General features: G+C 46.5%; 2 protein-coding genes across 4 annotated transcripts in view; one reads left to right on the top strand and one right to left on the bottom strand.

Moving 5' to 3' along the window:
- LOC102458593 (ras GTPase-activating-like protein IQGAP1) overlaps positions 1 to 14,684 on the top strand; it is a 564,033-nt gene that overhangs the window by 113,969 nt on the left and 435,380 nt on the right. The window lies entirely within an intron of this gene.
- MAP1A (microtubule associated protein 1A) overlaps positions 1 to 14,684 on the bottom strand; it is a 117,367-nt gene that overhangs the window by 88,506 nt on the left and 14,177 nt on the right. The window lies entirely within an intron of this gene.

A 14,684-nucleotide genomic window follows, 5' to 3' on the forward strand; every position in this document is an offset into this window, starting at 1 on the left:
TGTCACCTAAAAAGAATGGCTCAGGTTTGGGAATCTCCCTCACATCCTCAGCTGTGGAGACTGATGCAAATACATTTTATTTCCTCCACAAGGGCCTTACTGTCCTTGAGTGCTCCTTTAGCACCTCGATCATCCAGAGGCCCCATGCGTTAGTGACTGGTGAAAGAGTGGTACTGCAGACATGGCTATCGAATGTCTGAGTGAGGAGGAGATAAACCTGTGGGAGTTTTCCCTGTTCATTATGAAATTTCTGCTCACTGTGGACACAAACCCACATGGGTGGGGGGGAGCTCAATGAGAAAAAGTGGAGGCTGAGAAAGGAACCAACATAACCCTTAAGCCCTAAGGATGCACTGTGCATCAGTGCCCAAGAAACCTGACTGCAGGCATTTTGGAAGCCATGGGGTCTGGCCCGAGAGGTGGCTCAGCAGGGGAGGTTAAATAGTGGACAGAGCAGTATCATGCTCCCAGGGGGCAGGACCCAGGGGAGGGGAGTGTGGAAAAAGGACGCTACACCTCTGCCCAAGAGGCTGCTGTGGAGCCTGCAGGGTCAGGGTGAACAGGCTGGAAATCACTTCTCCACCCCTACTCCAGGGCTTAGCGGATAGGCAGGGAGACTTCCCCATGCCAGCCTATGCACAGCTTTGGCACACACAGGGCTTGGCTCCTCCAGGCCAGTGCCCTAGCCTGGAGAGTCTTGAGCTTTCCTGAGGCACTGGCCCAGCCAGAGGCAGGGAAGGAAGGAGCCTGTCAGCCAGGCTGCTGGGGTGCTCAGCACTCAGACCAGGGGCTGGTTCTCTGCAAAGCATTGCAAGCGGGATGTGCCCTGCTGGAGGGAGGGGGGTATGGAGGAGCAGCAGGGCTGGGGGGGAGTGAAGGGAAAAAGCAGAGAACGGCCAGCAAGAGGGGGAGCATGCAGAGGGCAGATGGGTGGGCAACAGAGACAGTGCGTAACTGGCCACCACCTGGTGCCTGCCTGCACTCACCACTCACCAGCCACTGCAGCTCACAGCACAGGAAGCGCTGGCTGGAAATGGGATGGGGGGTGGGACCCTGCTGGCTGAGAGCTGGCACTCAATTTGCCAGTTTTTAAGAAAAAGTCAGGGTGCCTACAGAAGGGCTTAAATATGGGACTGCCCCTTTAAAAATGGGACATCCGGTCACCCTACCCATAATTCATAAAACCCTTCCTCTTTCTCCAGTTTCTCCGTAAGGGCCAGGCTTCCTCTGATGCTGACAATCACCCAGGCAGTGACAGTTCAGATGTCTGTCAGTCAGGGAGAAACAATGATTTCTTATTGTAAAGATCGGTTAACCTATGGCCCCCCAACAGCTCCATGTAACACCTCCCCGCTCCATTTCCCTCCTCTCATCTAGAACATAAGAGCGGCCACACTGGGTCAGACCAAAGATCCATCTAGCCCAGTACCCTGTCTGCCCACAGTGGCCAAAACCAGATGCCCCAGAGGGAGGGATCACAACAATAATCCTCACGTGATCCCTCCCCTGTCACCCACCTCCAGAGAAACAGAGGCCAGGGACACCAGTCCTACCTATCCTGGCCAATAGTGATTGATGGACCTCACCTCCATGAATTTATTTAGCTCTTCTTTGTGGTGAAGGCTGTTCAGGTTCTAGCCTTCACCACATCCTCTGGCAAGGAGTTCCACAGGTTGACTGTGCGCTGAGTGAAGAAAAACTTCCTTTTGTTTTAAGCCTACTGCCTATTCATTTCATTTGGTGACCCCTAGTTCTTATATTGTGTGAGTCTGCCACTCACTTGTTCCATCTAATCTCTGATTAGACTACAGCATATACTTGTTGGAGCAGCAACTGTCTCTTCTGTCTGCTTGGCATCCTGCAATTAGGTCCTGGTTTTAATGAGGGTGTGATGGAGTGGGCATACCCCGCACTAGAACAAGGGGGATGAAAACCCTGTGGGCTGAGGAAGTCCCACCCCTTCGGCCAGACTGGGCATGCTCCAAGTGCTGGCGCAGTACAAAAGGCCAGAGAGCAGCTCAGTCCAGGCTGGCCAGCGAAGAGGAACGTTCTCTAGACAGAGCTTCAGCGCTGCTACAGCCGCAGTCCCAAACAGAGGGACCTGAAGTGCCAGGAGCCTGCCACTACTCAGCCCCTATGGAGACACAGGGAGAAACCACTCCCCAGCAGGACGACGCCCCAGCGGGACCAGTAGGAAGTGACCTAGGGAGGGTGGAGGAGCTACTTCTCCCGCCCAAGTATTCTCTGCGTGTTTCAGCCAGATTCCCTGCCAAGAGGGAGCAGTAGGCAGCCCCACTGTTCATAGGGCTCTGGGTCAGGACCTGGTGGAGCAGGGTGGGCTCGAGTCCCCCTACCAATAAGCCAAGTCATATTGACTCTGGCTATTAGGCCACACTGCCCTGAAGCAAGGGGCACTCACTGACTCTGGCTATTAGGCCCTACTGCCCTGATGCAAGGGCGCTTAGTGTTTTAGGCCATACTACCTGGAAACCTAGAAGGCTTATTGTCTTTGGCCAGCAGTCCATTTTGTCCGCTGTGTAAGACTACTGATGGACTTAGAGGTGTGTAGGGTACAAGAGATTTATGGACTAGTGAGACAGTCCGGTGACCAGTGAAGTGGCAACCTCACCCCAGAATAGCCCTATTCCAATGATGGGGTGGGTATGTGCTGCCACAGAGGGACACAGTATAAACAAGAGTAAATCTGTATAATAGCTCAGGGACTCTCATCTGCAATATCTGTAATCTCTCAGATCAAACGTCTCAACTGGGATTCACCCCACTGATAGCTCCCCACTCAGCTGACCTCTCAGGGTTTCTCACCCCCCTGAAGCAACAAGAACACAGCTGCCCTGGTTCCCGAAGTAGCTGTTCTATGGCACTAGCAATTGAGCCCCAAAGCTTTTGTGCTTGACCTCCCCACTTCCATATGACAAAAGCTCTGCCGCAGCAAATACTAGTGTAAACAGCTGCTGCTGCTCCAAGGGGATGGACATTTTTTGTCAGCAAGTTTGGACAGTGATTACCCTGCCTGACTTTTAGCAACACAGCTGTGTCGACAAAGCCATGTCACCAAAAGCTGTGTAGTGTGGACACACCCTAATGCAGCCACTCTAAACTGATAGGAGAGAGCACTCCTGTTGATGTAATTACTTCAGGTCCCACACACAGCAGTAGCTATGTTAGCGGGAGAAGCTCTCCCGCCGACACAGAACTGTCCATACTAGTGCTTATGTCTGTGCAACTTACACCGCTCAGAGGGGGAGGTTTATTCACTCAGAGCATCATAACATGTGCTGACATACAGTAGTGTAGACATAACCTTAGCTGCTATAAGGTTTTCAAACTGTTGGTGAGACCCTGACAGCTAAAAAAATAGACAGTTTGAACATATCACACAACAATAGTGCTTGCAACCAGATGGCAGCACAACACTCCCTTTCTGCCTGGGAAAGGCAAAGTACCATTGCAGGGCCCAGCTGTCTCTTACATAAGAGCCTCCAGGCAGATGTGGACAGGGTAGGTCTCAGCTGACCTCATCAGGCTCTCCCAAAGCCAACAGCGGAGCAGCAAAGGTCAGGAAGAGAGTTCAATGTGCTTCAGTGTACAAGTCAGAAATCCATTGTCTGTTTTACTTACCCACTCAGTATGAAGAGCAAGTTCTGAGGGCATGTGCACACTGCAATTTTTGTCACCAAAATCTGTCTTTTGGTGACAAAACAGTGAGAGTGCACATAGTACAATGGAACTTTTGGGAGGAAAATGCCTAGTTTTGATGACAAAAAAACGTCCACCCCTACTAGAGACTTTTTTCTTTTCCCCTTCCTTTATGATCTACAAAAGCTGCATAGACTCTGTTTTGTTGCTATAACTGGCTTCCACCAGCATCCCAGGATACCTGCCCAGATGACTGTGCTCAGTGTTTTGTTATTTCCGCTGCCCTGCAGGCATATGCCCCTCCCCTGTCAAGGCTTTGGGAAGTATTTGACAGTGGAGTGAGCAGCTCTGCTTGAGGAACAAAGAGCGAATCAATCATTGGAAAGCTCCTGTTCTGCCCTGCACTAGGAACTCAGCAGCATGCAGGCTGCTGCTGCCGCAGGAGGAGGACAGACACTGTGCTACTTTGACATTCTTCAGCTCAGAGAGCTCACAGGGCTACTCATGATGCTGCTCCCAGTGATAGTGCTCATCATTGTAGTGCCTACGCACTATCCAGGTAAATCAGGTCTCCATGGAGAGGTCCACAGCAAACGCAATAGAATTTCCTGATCTTCTCCATTTCCCTGGTTGTGAGCAGCTTTGTTTGGGACATATGTAGATGCTGCATTACATGCTGCATACGCTACATTATTCCAGAGGAATAATTGTTTTGGCAGGACACGAATGGAAATCTAACTGCTGGGCTATGTTTTCCTAAGTGTTTCTATGTACTCAGTACACCTGAACCTCAGTCCCACTTGGCTCTTCAGAGTGCTACAGTAATACACATAATAAAGAAATTTAATAGAATAGCTGGGTCTTTCCCTTTTGATGGTTTGGAGGTTTGGACCAGGGCCTTGAACTAGCAAGAGAAGTGGAAACTGAGACAGGTGTGGTCACAGATGACCCCTTGGAGCAGTCTCCTGGTGTGCTGATTATTTCACTGACACCTTCTTCCTCTCTGGGGTTTCCCACCGTCCTGTCCTGCTGGGCCAGATTCCCTGGTCTCCCTCAGCCATGCAACAGAGTTGGGATAACTGTCCCCTGAAGAGCAACGCAGACACAATTACTTCAGCTCTGGCAGGATGCAGTTCTAGGGCTGGCACCCAAAAGGGAACAAACCCCCAAATAAATCCATCTTTCTCTGAGTAAATGTTTCACACAAAGAAAGCTCATGAGGATGTTCATCCTCTATCAATGAAAGAGGGAATATGCACATTGGTTGCTCTCCCCCACGCCCCATAGTAATTATTGAGGCTGGCCTTGATAGTAAACAAAGTCTACTTAATTAAGTGCAAACGTAGGATGTAAGTGGTTGCAAGTGAAAAAGGAGAGAGCAAAGTAAGGGTGAGTCTACACTGCAGCGTTTTTCTAGAACAACAATACTTGCATCCACACTGCCATTGAGTTCTTTCGACAAAGTCAGACGACGGAGGGGTTTTTCCTATGGCAGTAAACCACATTCTACAAGGAAGAAGCCTTGTTCTGAAAAAGCTTTTTCGGAAAAAGGCGTGTGTGGATACAGAAGAAGGAATTCTTTCGAAAAAAAGCCACAGGTGCGCCCTGGTGACCACTCCGTCCATACTAATCACAATTTAAATGCGAGATAGCGTGCAATGAATGGGGATGCTATCTTTCGAAAAAGCACATTGCTTTTTCATTGCTCTTTTGCTGTGTGGACGCTCTCTTCCGAAAGAAGCTTACAGTTGAGACGTAGCTTAAATTACAGAATTAAAATTAAAAGAAAATGCACAGCTAATTCTAATTCACTAAAAAAATTACTACAAGCAGTCCCTTACCCTAAAGAACTTTTTCTTATTTCAGGCCAGGCTTCAAGCCAAAAAGTGACTGTTTATTCTGACTTGGGTCTCTAGTGGTTCCTTTTGTATCTAAGTGTGCCAGGCCCTTCTTCCCCAGCCCAGCCAAAGATAAGAGAGAGCTTCCCATTGTTTACATAGGTTCTCCTTGGGCAGAAATGTTCTGTTCTCTACCCCACCATCCATGTAAAGTTACCTAGTCAAACAGGTACCATACTACCAGCTGGTATGGTCACATGTCTTCCTAGGACCAATCACTACTTAAACCTAAAGGATGAACAAGGCTGTTCTCAAGTTAAGTTGATCACCCAGTCATTAAAGCTTCCGGGTACACCATTTGAACATTTAAAACTGTAAGAAAATCTCATAACTTTACATACAAGAATGATACATGCATCCAAATAAGATATATAGAATCATAGAATACTAGGACTGGAAGGGACCTCAAGGGGTCAGCGAGTCCAGTCCCCTGCCCCCATAGCAGGACCAAATACTGTCTAGACCATCGCTGATAGACATTTATCTAACCTACTCTTAAATATCTCCAGAGATAGGGATTCCACAACCTCCCTGGGCAATTTATTCCAGTGTTTGACCACCCTGACAGTTAGGAACTTTTTCCTAATGTCCAACCTAAACCTCCCTTGCTGCAGTTTAAGCCCATTGCTTCTTGTTCTATCCTCAGAGGCCAGGAAGAACAATTTTCTCCCTCCTCCTTGTGACACCCTTTTAGATACCTGAAAACGGCTATCATGTCCCCCCTCAGTCTTCTCTTTTCTAAACTAAACAAACCCAATTCTTTCAGCCTTCCTTCCTAGGTCATTTTCTTTAGACCGTTAATCATTCTTGTTGCTCTTCTCTGGACCCTCTCCAATTTCTCCACATCTTTCTTGAAATGTGGTGCCCAGAACTGGACTCAATACTCCAACTGAGGCCTAACCAGTGCAGGGTAGAGCGGAAGAATGACTTCTCGTGTCTTGCTCATAACACACCAGTTAATGCATCCCAGAATCATGTTGGCTTTTTTTTGCAACAGCATCACACTGCTGACTCATATTCAACTGTGGTCCACTATAACTCCTAGATCCCTTTCTGCCGTACTCCTTCCTAGACAGTCGCTTCCCAGTCTGTATGTATGAAACTGATTGTTCTTTCTTAAGTGGAGCACTTTGCATTTGTCTTTATTAAACTTTATCCTGTTTACCTTAGACCGTTTCTCCAATTTGTCCAGATCATTTTGAATTACGACACTAACCTCCAGAAAAGTTGCAATCCCTCCCAGCTTGGTATCATCTGCAAACTTAATAAGCATACTTTCTATGCCAATATGTAAATTGTTGATGAAGATATTGAACAGAGCCGGTCCCAAAACAGACCCCCTGCGGAACCCCACTTATTATACCTTTCCAGCGGGATTGTGAACCATTAATAACTACTCTGAGTTTGGTTATCCAGCCAGTTATGCATCCACCTTATAGTAGCCCCATCTACGTTGTATTTGCCTAGTTTATTGATAAGAATATCATGCGAGACCATATCAAATGCTTACTAAAGTCTAGGTATACCACATCCACCATTTCTCCCTTATCCACAAGACTTGATATCCTATCAAAGAAAGCTATCAGATTGGTTTGACATGATTTATTCTTTACCAGCAGACTTTAACATTAAAATTGATAGGTTACATAAAGTATTTTGTCCAAAGCATCTTTGAGTTATGCTTATTTATACTTACAAGCCAATTTCATCAAGTATGGGGTGGAGGATTGCCACAGGAATGAGAGCCTCTGAGGTAATAACATACTGAAAGTGGCTCGTCTCATTAAGGGGGGCTGCTGTAATCTACACAAGATGACACCTTGGTATAGCATCTACCTTCGGGCTTCGAGATAGTAAGTCACAGAAATCTAACCTGATGGTGACACACACAGATCAGGAGGAGTGGGATAGGGATGAGAAGGTGTCAGTGGAAGTGGGAAAGGGGAGGGAACAAGGTGATACTGGTAGGAGCAGATGGGAGGGGAAGAGAGGAAAGGCAATGGTGACAAGAGGAAGGAAGAGGAGAGGGGAGGAGTGGGTGTCAGGAGAAAATGGGTTGAAAGGAGCAGTGGGCATGACAAAGGCAAGGGATGGAATATGTCAAAACTCACCCTCCTACTCATGGATGGAAAATCTTAGAGGGAACACTGTTTCCAATCAGCATCACTTTGGCCCTCCATTGTTTTTTGATACAGGAGAATTGCTGTTCAAGACAGAAGCTAACCTTCTGGCTTTGGAGGATTTTTGTGATAGTGTTGGTCACATCTGAAGAAAAGGAAAAATTGCTGGATGTCAGCCTACTGGTGGCAGTAAAGGTAGAGAAAGCTACTGGGAGAAAGCTGTTCTAGATTTGATTTTAACAAATAGGAAGCAAGTAGTTGAAAATTTGAAAGTGGAAGGCAGATTGGGTAAAGCGATCATGAAATCGGAGTTCAAGATAAGGAATGGTAGAAGACAGAACAGCAAAACAGAGACAAGGGATTTTAGGAAGACAGATTTTAGTAAACCCTGAGACCTGGTAGGTACGGTCTCATGGGAAGCAAGACTAAGAGAAAAAACTACTGAAGAGAATTGGCAGTTTTTTAAAAGGACATTATTAAGAGCGCAAAAGCAAACTATACCACTATGTAGGAAATGGAGAAAGTATGGTTAGAGACAACCTTGGCTTAACCAGGAGAACTTACATGATCTAAAAATCAAAAAGGAGTAATATAAAAAGTGGAAACTAGGTCAAATTATAGAGGATGAATATAAGCAAATAACACTGGTCTACAATTTTTTAGAAGTTGTCTGCTTCATAATAAATAGCACATTTTATCTCTGTATTTTGATGTGCTGAATTCAAATATGACAAAACTGATTGTCTACTGTTACCAAGATATTTAAGTTTTTACATTTTACGTCTATGTATATTGTATAGATTACTAAGTAGAGTTTTAATCATAAATTGTAAACCTGGTCTTTTCATGTGTTTATGGTTGCTTTACATGATAATATTTCACCTGTCCTGTTTATGTAACACTTTAAAAATCAGCAAAAGGGTTATATAAATAAAATGTATTAAGAAACAAAAGGCAAAAAACTATTATGTACATAGTTTAGTCCTATTCAGTGTCCACTCGGCACTTCTTGGCTTGTCTCTTGTATTCATTAAATGGAGCATCTCTTGGCACTGTCCAGCAATAGTCTGCAAGCATTGATGGGCTCCATTTGCCTCGATGGGGTTTCTCCATTGTTGCAATGTCCTGGTGAAATCGCTCGCTGTGCTCGCTCATGGCGCCGCAGTTCGGTGGAAAAAAATGTAGATGAGAGTGCAAAAAATGTATCTTTAGTGACATGTTGCAACCAAGGCTTTTGTATGCCTTGAGGAGGTTTTCCACTAACAACCTGTAGTTGTCTGCCTTGTTGTTTCCGAGAAAATTTATTGCCACTAACTGGAAGGCTTTCCATGCCGTCTTTTCCTTGCCACGCTGTGCATGGTCAAATGCATCATCTCGAAGAAGTTTACGAATCTGAGGACCAACAAAGACACCTTCCTTTATCTTAGCTTCACTTAACCTTGGAAATTTTCCACGGAGGTACTTGAAAGCTGCTTGTGTTTTGTCCATGGCCTTGACAAAGTTCTTCATCAGACCCAGCTTGATGTGTAAGGGTGGTAACAAAATCTTCCTTGATTCAACAAGTGGTGGATGCTGAACACTTTTCCTCGCAGGCTTCAATGACTGTCAGAGTGGCCAATCTATCTTGATGTAGTGGGAATCTCTTGCACGACTATCCCATTCGCAGAGAAAACAGCAGTACTTTGTGTATCCAGTCTGCAGACTAAGCAAGAGAGCAACAACCTTCAAATAGCCACAAAGTTGCCACTGATGTTGGTCATAGTTTATGCACCTCAAAAGTTGTTTCATGTTGTCATAGGTTTCCTTCATATGGACTGCATGACCAACTGGAATTGATGGCAAAACATTGCCATTATGCAGCAAAACAGCTTTAAGACTCGTCTTTGATGACTCAATGAACAGTCTCCACTCATCTGGATCGTGAATGATGTTGAGGGCTGCCATCACACCATCGATGTTGTTGCAGGCTACAAGATCACCTTCCATGAAGAAGAATGGGACAAGATCCTTTTGACGGTCACGGAAAAATGGAAACCCTAACATCACCTGCCAGGAGATTCCACTGCTGTAGTCTGGAGCCCAACAGCTCTGCCTTACTCTTGGGTAGTCCCAAATCCCTAACAAGGTCATCCAGTTCACCTTGTGTTATAAGGTGTGGTTCAGAGGAGGAGGAGGATGGGAGAAAAATGTGGGTCCTGTGTCATTGATGGTTCAGGACCAGAAGTTTCATCCTCTTCCTCCTCTGACTCAAATGAGAATGATTCTGGTGCATCAGGAACCGGCAGTTCTTCTCCGTGGGGTACTGGGCGTATAGCTGATGGGATGTTTGGATAATGCACAGTCCACTTTTTCTTCTTTGACACACCTTTCCCAACTGGAGGCACCATGCAGAACTAACAATTGCTGGTATGATCTGTTGGCTCTCTCCAAATCATTGGCACTGCAAAAGGCATAGATTTCCTTTTTCTGTTCAACCACTGGCGAAGATTTGTTGCACAAGTGCCGCAGCATATGTGTGGGGCTCACCTCTTGTCCTGATCTCCAATTTTGCAGCCAAAATAAAGGTGATAGGCTTTCTTAACCATAACCATAGTGGTTATACTGTGCTTTTGTGATGCAAAAGTCACTTCACCACAAACATAGCAGAAGTTATCTGCACTGTTCATACAAGTACAAGGCATCTCTGCTCACTTTGGCTAAACAGAAATGTGTCCCTTTGCAAAAATCAAACACTGACAAATAAGAGCACAACACTATGATTTCTAGAGCTGATATAGGGCAATCTGTTCAGCAGAGTGAAGTAAGCTTCGTTATGATTGCATCATCCATGACTTCTAGGAATAATGATGCAATTCATATCATGTATAATGCAATACCAGCTTCAGATTGCATCATTCATTGTTTTGCCTAAAAGCAAATACTATCCAAACCCAGTCATAGATTTATTCATAGATCCAGTCAAAGATGTATTTTAGTCATTTCCGGTTTAAATTGAGATCCCTTCCCTTTATAACTCACTTATCCTCCGCCATTCGCAAGTCATGGGTCGAATATACTGACCCAATAGCATATCTTGAAAACTAGAGCCAATCAACAATTTTAAGCATCATTTTCGTTCTCAGTGACCCAGAATTAGGAAAGTTTGACTACATTTATTTCAGAAGCATTTTAGCTGTAGAGCAGTGTAATTTAAGTATGCAGAGGCAAGATTAGAAAGACAAAGGCACAAAACGAGCTCAAACTAGCTTCAGACATAAAGGGAAACAAGAAGACATTCTATAAATATATTAGAAGCAAGAGGAAGACCAAGGACAGGGTAGGCCCACTGCTCAGTGAGGAGGGAGAATCAACAGGAAACTTGGAAATGGCAGAGGCACTTAATGACTTTTGTCTTCACCAAGAAGTCTGATGATGAAAAAAAGCCTAACATAGTGAATGCTAATGGAAATGGAGTAGGTTTAGAATTTTTTTAAAAGAACAAGTTAAAAATTACTTAGAAAAGTTAGATGTCTTCAAGTCACCAAGACCTGGGAAATGCATCCTAGAATACTCAAGGATCTGAGCTATTAGCTATCATATTTAAAAAGTCACTGAAGTCAGGAGAGATTCCAGAAGACTTGAAAAGGGCAAATATAGTGCCCATCTATTGAAAGAGAAATAACAACCCAAGAAAGTACAGACCAGGCAGTTTAACTTCTGTGCCAGAAAAGATAATGGAGTAAGTAATTAAGGAAATCTGCAAACAACTAGAAAATAGTAAGGTGATAGGCAACAGCCAGCATGGATTTGTAAAGAACAAGTCATGTCAAACCAATCTGAAAGCTTTCTTTGATAAGATGACAAGTCTTGTGAATAAGGGAGAAACGGTGGATGTGGTATACCTAGACTAGTGGTCTCCAACCTTTACACACCCAAGATCACTTTCTAAATGTCAAGACAAGCCAAGATCTACCCGTTCCCTTCCCCACGACCCCATCCATTCTTTAGGCCCCACCCTCTCTGTTCCTCTCCTCTCCATCACTTGCTATCCCCAGCTTACACGGAGGGTACGGTTACACTGCCACTTTTTTTCGATCTTTCTGTCAGAAGAGGTTTTTCCAACATTTGGCCCATTTAGACAGGGCCAAATGTAAGAAAAATCCCTTCTTTGGGAAGTCCCCTTATTCCTCATGGAACAAGGAATACGGGGCTGCCGAAAGAGCATGTCTGCTCTTCCACTAAAAAAAGCAGAAGAACTCTTGTAGTCTAGCCGTACCCTCACTGGGTTGGACAGGAGGTGCGGGCTCTGGGGTGAGAATGAGGGAAGTGGTGAGAAATGCAAGCTCTGGGAGGGAATCTGGATGCAGGAGGACATGGAGAAGGGAATGCTGGTTCAGAGAGGGGGCTCCAGGCTGGAGAGTGTTGGGCTCAGGTGGAGGGTTGGGGTGCTGAGCAAGCCACACGCTTGTGGATGTGAGGGTGCAGGGGTTTGAGTTGGGGTGCGTGAGGCGCTCAGAGCAGGGAGGTTGGGCGTGTTGGGGTTTTCCCATCTCCTACACCCCCGTAATCGCACAGACAGACTCCACCAGCCAGTAGAATACAGGGTGTTTATTGCTTCTCCAGGATACAGCACAGATGTAATCTGGTTACAGGGCAGGCCTAGGATGCCTCAGTCCCACCTTGAGATGGGGGAGCATGAGACGACTTAATGACTTTTGGTATATGGTCATGGGCCAGCTCCATGCATGGAAGGGGCATGGCGTGGGGCAGAGCTAGGGAATAGCCTCCCCCACAGACTTGTCTGGGGCCAGAGGTTTCAAGTTAAACAAAGCAAAGGGCTTGCGGCTCCTGGACCCACCGCTACCACACTGCCTGGCAGCCGCCCGGGATTGCTGCAGCTATGTAAAGGGCTCATGGCTCCAGTCCTTGCTGGGGTAGCGTGATGACTGGGAGCTATCTGAATAGGATCCAGCTGCCTGAGCCACCTCCTGGAAATTCGGTGACGCAGGCAGCAGGATATAAATAAAAAGCAGCCAGATGCAATCCACAGGCCAGATCTGTTAGGCAGGTCGCATCTTGCCCAGCACTGCCCTAGATAATACTTAGCCCACCTTCAGTGCAGCACACTGAACTACATGGTCTGTCAAGATGCCTTCCAGTATTGGCTTGGGGCATGTGCACACCCAAGCACAAATGGCTGCGTCAGGTTGCTCACAAGATGCTGTTTAGCTGTGGCTTCTCATTGCCAGGGAGTAGTTACCCTGATGATTACGATGAACTTTTTGCAAAGCTGAGGATGGTGGAATCACAGTCATGTGAAAGCTGAAGGGAAAGTCTCCCTGCCAGGAACTGTTAGAGTGAGATGGCTGTCTGTGCCCTCCTTGGATGAGGTCCTGGCAGACGAGAGGTGTTGAGGGACTTCCTTCCCAAAGCAGCAGGCTGCACAGGGCAGCTGCTAAGGCTCCTTCCCTTACTGTGTCCTTTCCAGATGCCAGTCACTAGATCACAGCAACTCCAAGAAATGACAGTTGTTCTGACAAGTGGGATCAAAAATCCTGCCTGTAAAATGGTCCCCTAGCAGGTATGGCTCCTCACCATAATTATAAAATTCAAGGAAACGTTAATGTGACTAGGCAAGTATCCTTTCCTGTTTTTTATATTTGTAGATATAAGGCTGGATTTGTAGATGAGGGCTGGAAGCCCTGAGACTTGCCCCCTTTCCCCCTTCAATGGGGCTATTGCTGTGAGTGCTGGTTTGCCTCGCTATAGGGGGAAGCTAGGGTAAGAAGTCTTTAGAAGTCTGGTCAGCTCTGCACATCTCCCTGAAGCAGCCAGCATGCCCCTGCAACCCCTAGACAAAGGGGCAATCACGGAAGCTCTGAATGCTGCCCCTGCTCCCAACACAAGGCTCCACTTGGCTGCGAATCATGGCCAATGGGAGCTGCAGGAGCGATACCTGTGGATGGGAGCTATATCACTGCTTGGGGTGGGATGTAGTGGCCACATACGGGAACAGTGCAGAGCCATGGCAAACAGGAAGCCTGCCTTAGCCCTGCTGCACTGCCGAAGGTAAGTGCTGCCCAGCTGGAGCCCACACCCTCCAACTCACTCTCTCAGCCCTCAGCCCCTTGCCACACCCTGAACCTCCTCCCATACCCCAGCACAGAGCCACCTCCTACACTCCAAACCCCTTGGCCCCAGCCCAGAACCCCTTCCTGTACCCCAAACCCCTCATCCCCAGCTCCACCTCAGAGCCCTCTGCCGCACTCTCACCCCATCCCAACCAGAGCACTCTCCCAAACCCAAACCCCTCATTTCTGGCCCCATCCCAGAGCGTAGGGGCAGCACTGAGTCTCTGCAACCCCTTCCCCCAACTCCGCCTTCCCACAGGGCTATGTGTAGCCCACAATTGATTTCTTCTCTGGGTCAATGGGCCTCGGTAGAAAAACATTCCCTGCTCTGCCATACATAGTAATACACAGAGCTTTGACTCCACAAATATTCCACTGGTTTACAAAAATCATAGAATCATAGAATCATAGAATAATAGGACTGAAAGGGACCTCGAGAGGTCATCGAGTCCAGCCCCCCGCCCTCAAGGCAGGATCAAGCTCCGTCTACACCATCCCTGACAGATGTCTATCTAACCTGTTCTTAAATATCTCCAGAGAGGGAGATTCCACCACCTCCCTTGGCAATTTATTCCAATATTTGACCACCCTGACAGTTAGGAATTTTTTCCTAATGTCCAATCTAAACCTCCCCTGCTGCACTTTAAGCCCATTACTCCTTGTCCTGTCCTCAGAAACCAAGAGGAACAAATTTTCGCCTTCCTCCTTGTGACACCCTTTTAGATATTTGAAAACTGCTATCATGTCCCCCCTTAATCTTTTTTTCCAAACTAAACAAGCCCAGTTCATGAAGCCTGGCTTCATAGGTCATGTTCTCTAGACCTTTAATCATTCTTGTCGCTCTTCTCTGTACCCTTTCCAATTTCTCCACATCTTTCTTGAAATGTGGCGCCCAGAAC

The sequence above is a fragment of the Pelodiscus sinensis genome, unplaced genomic scaffold (genome assembly GCF_049634645.1).
Source record: "Pelodiscus sinensis isolate JC-2024 unplaced genomic scaffold, ASM4963464v1 ctg56, whole genome shotgun sequence".
Taxonomy (NCBI): domain Eukaryota; kingdom Metazoa; phylum Chordata; order Testudines; family Trionychidae; genus Pelodiscus; species Pelodiscus sinensis.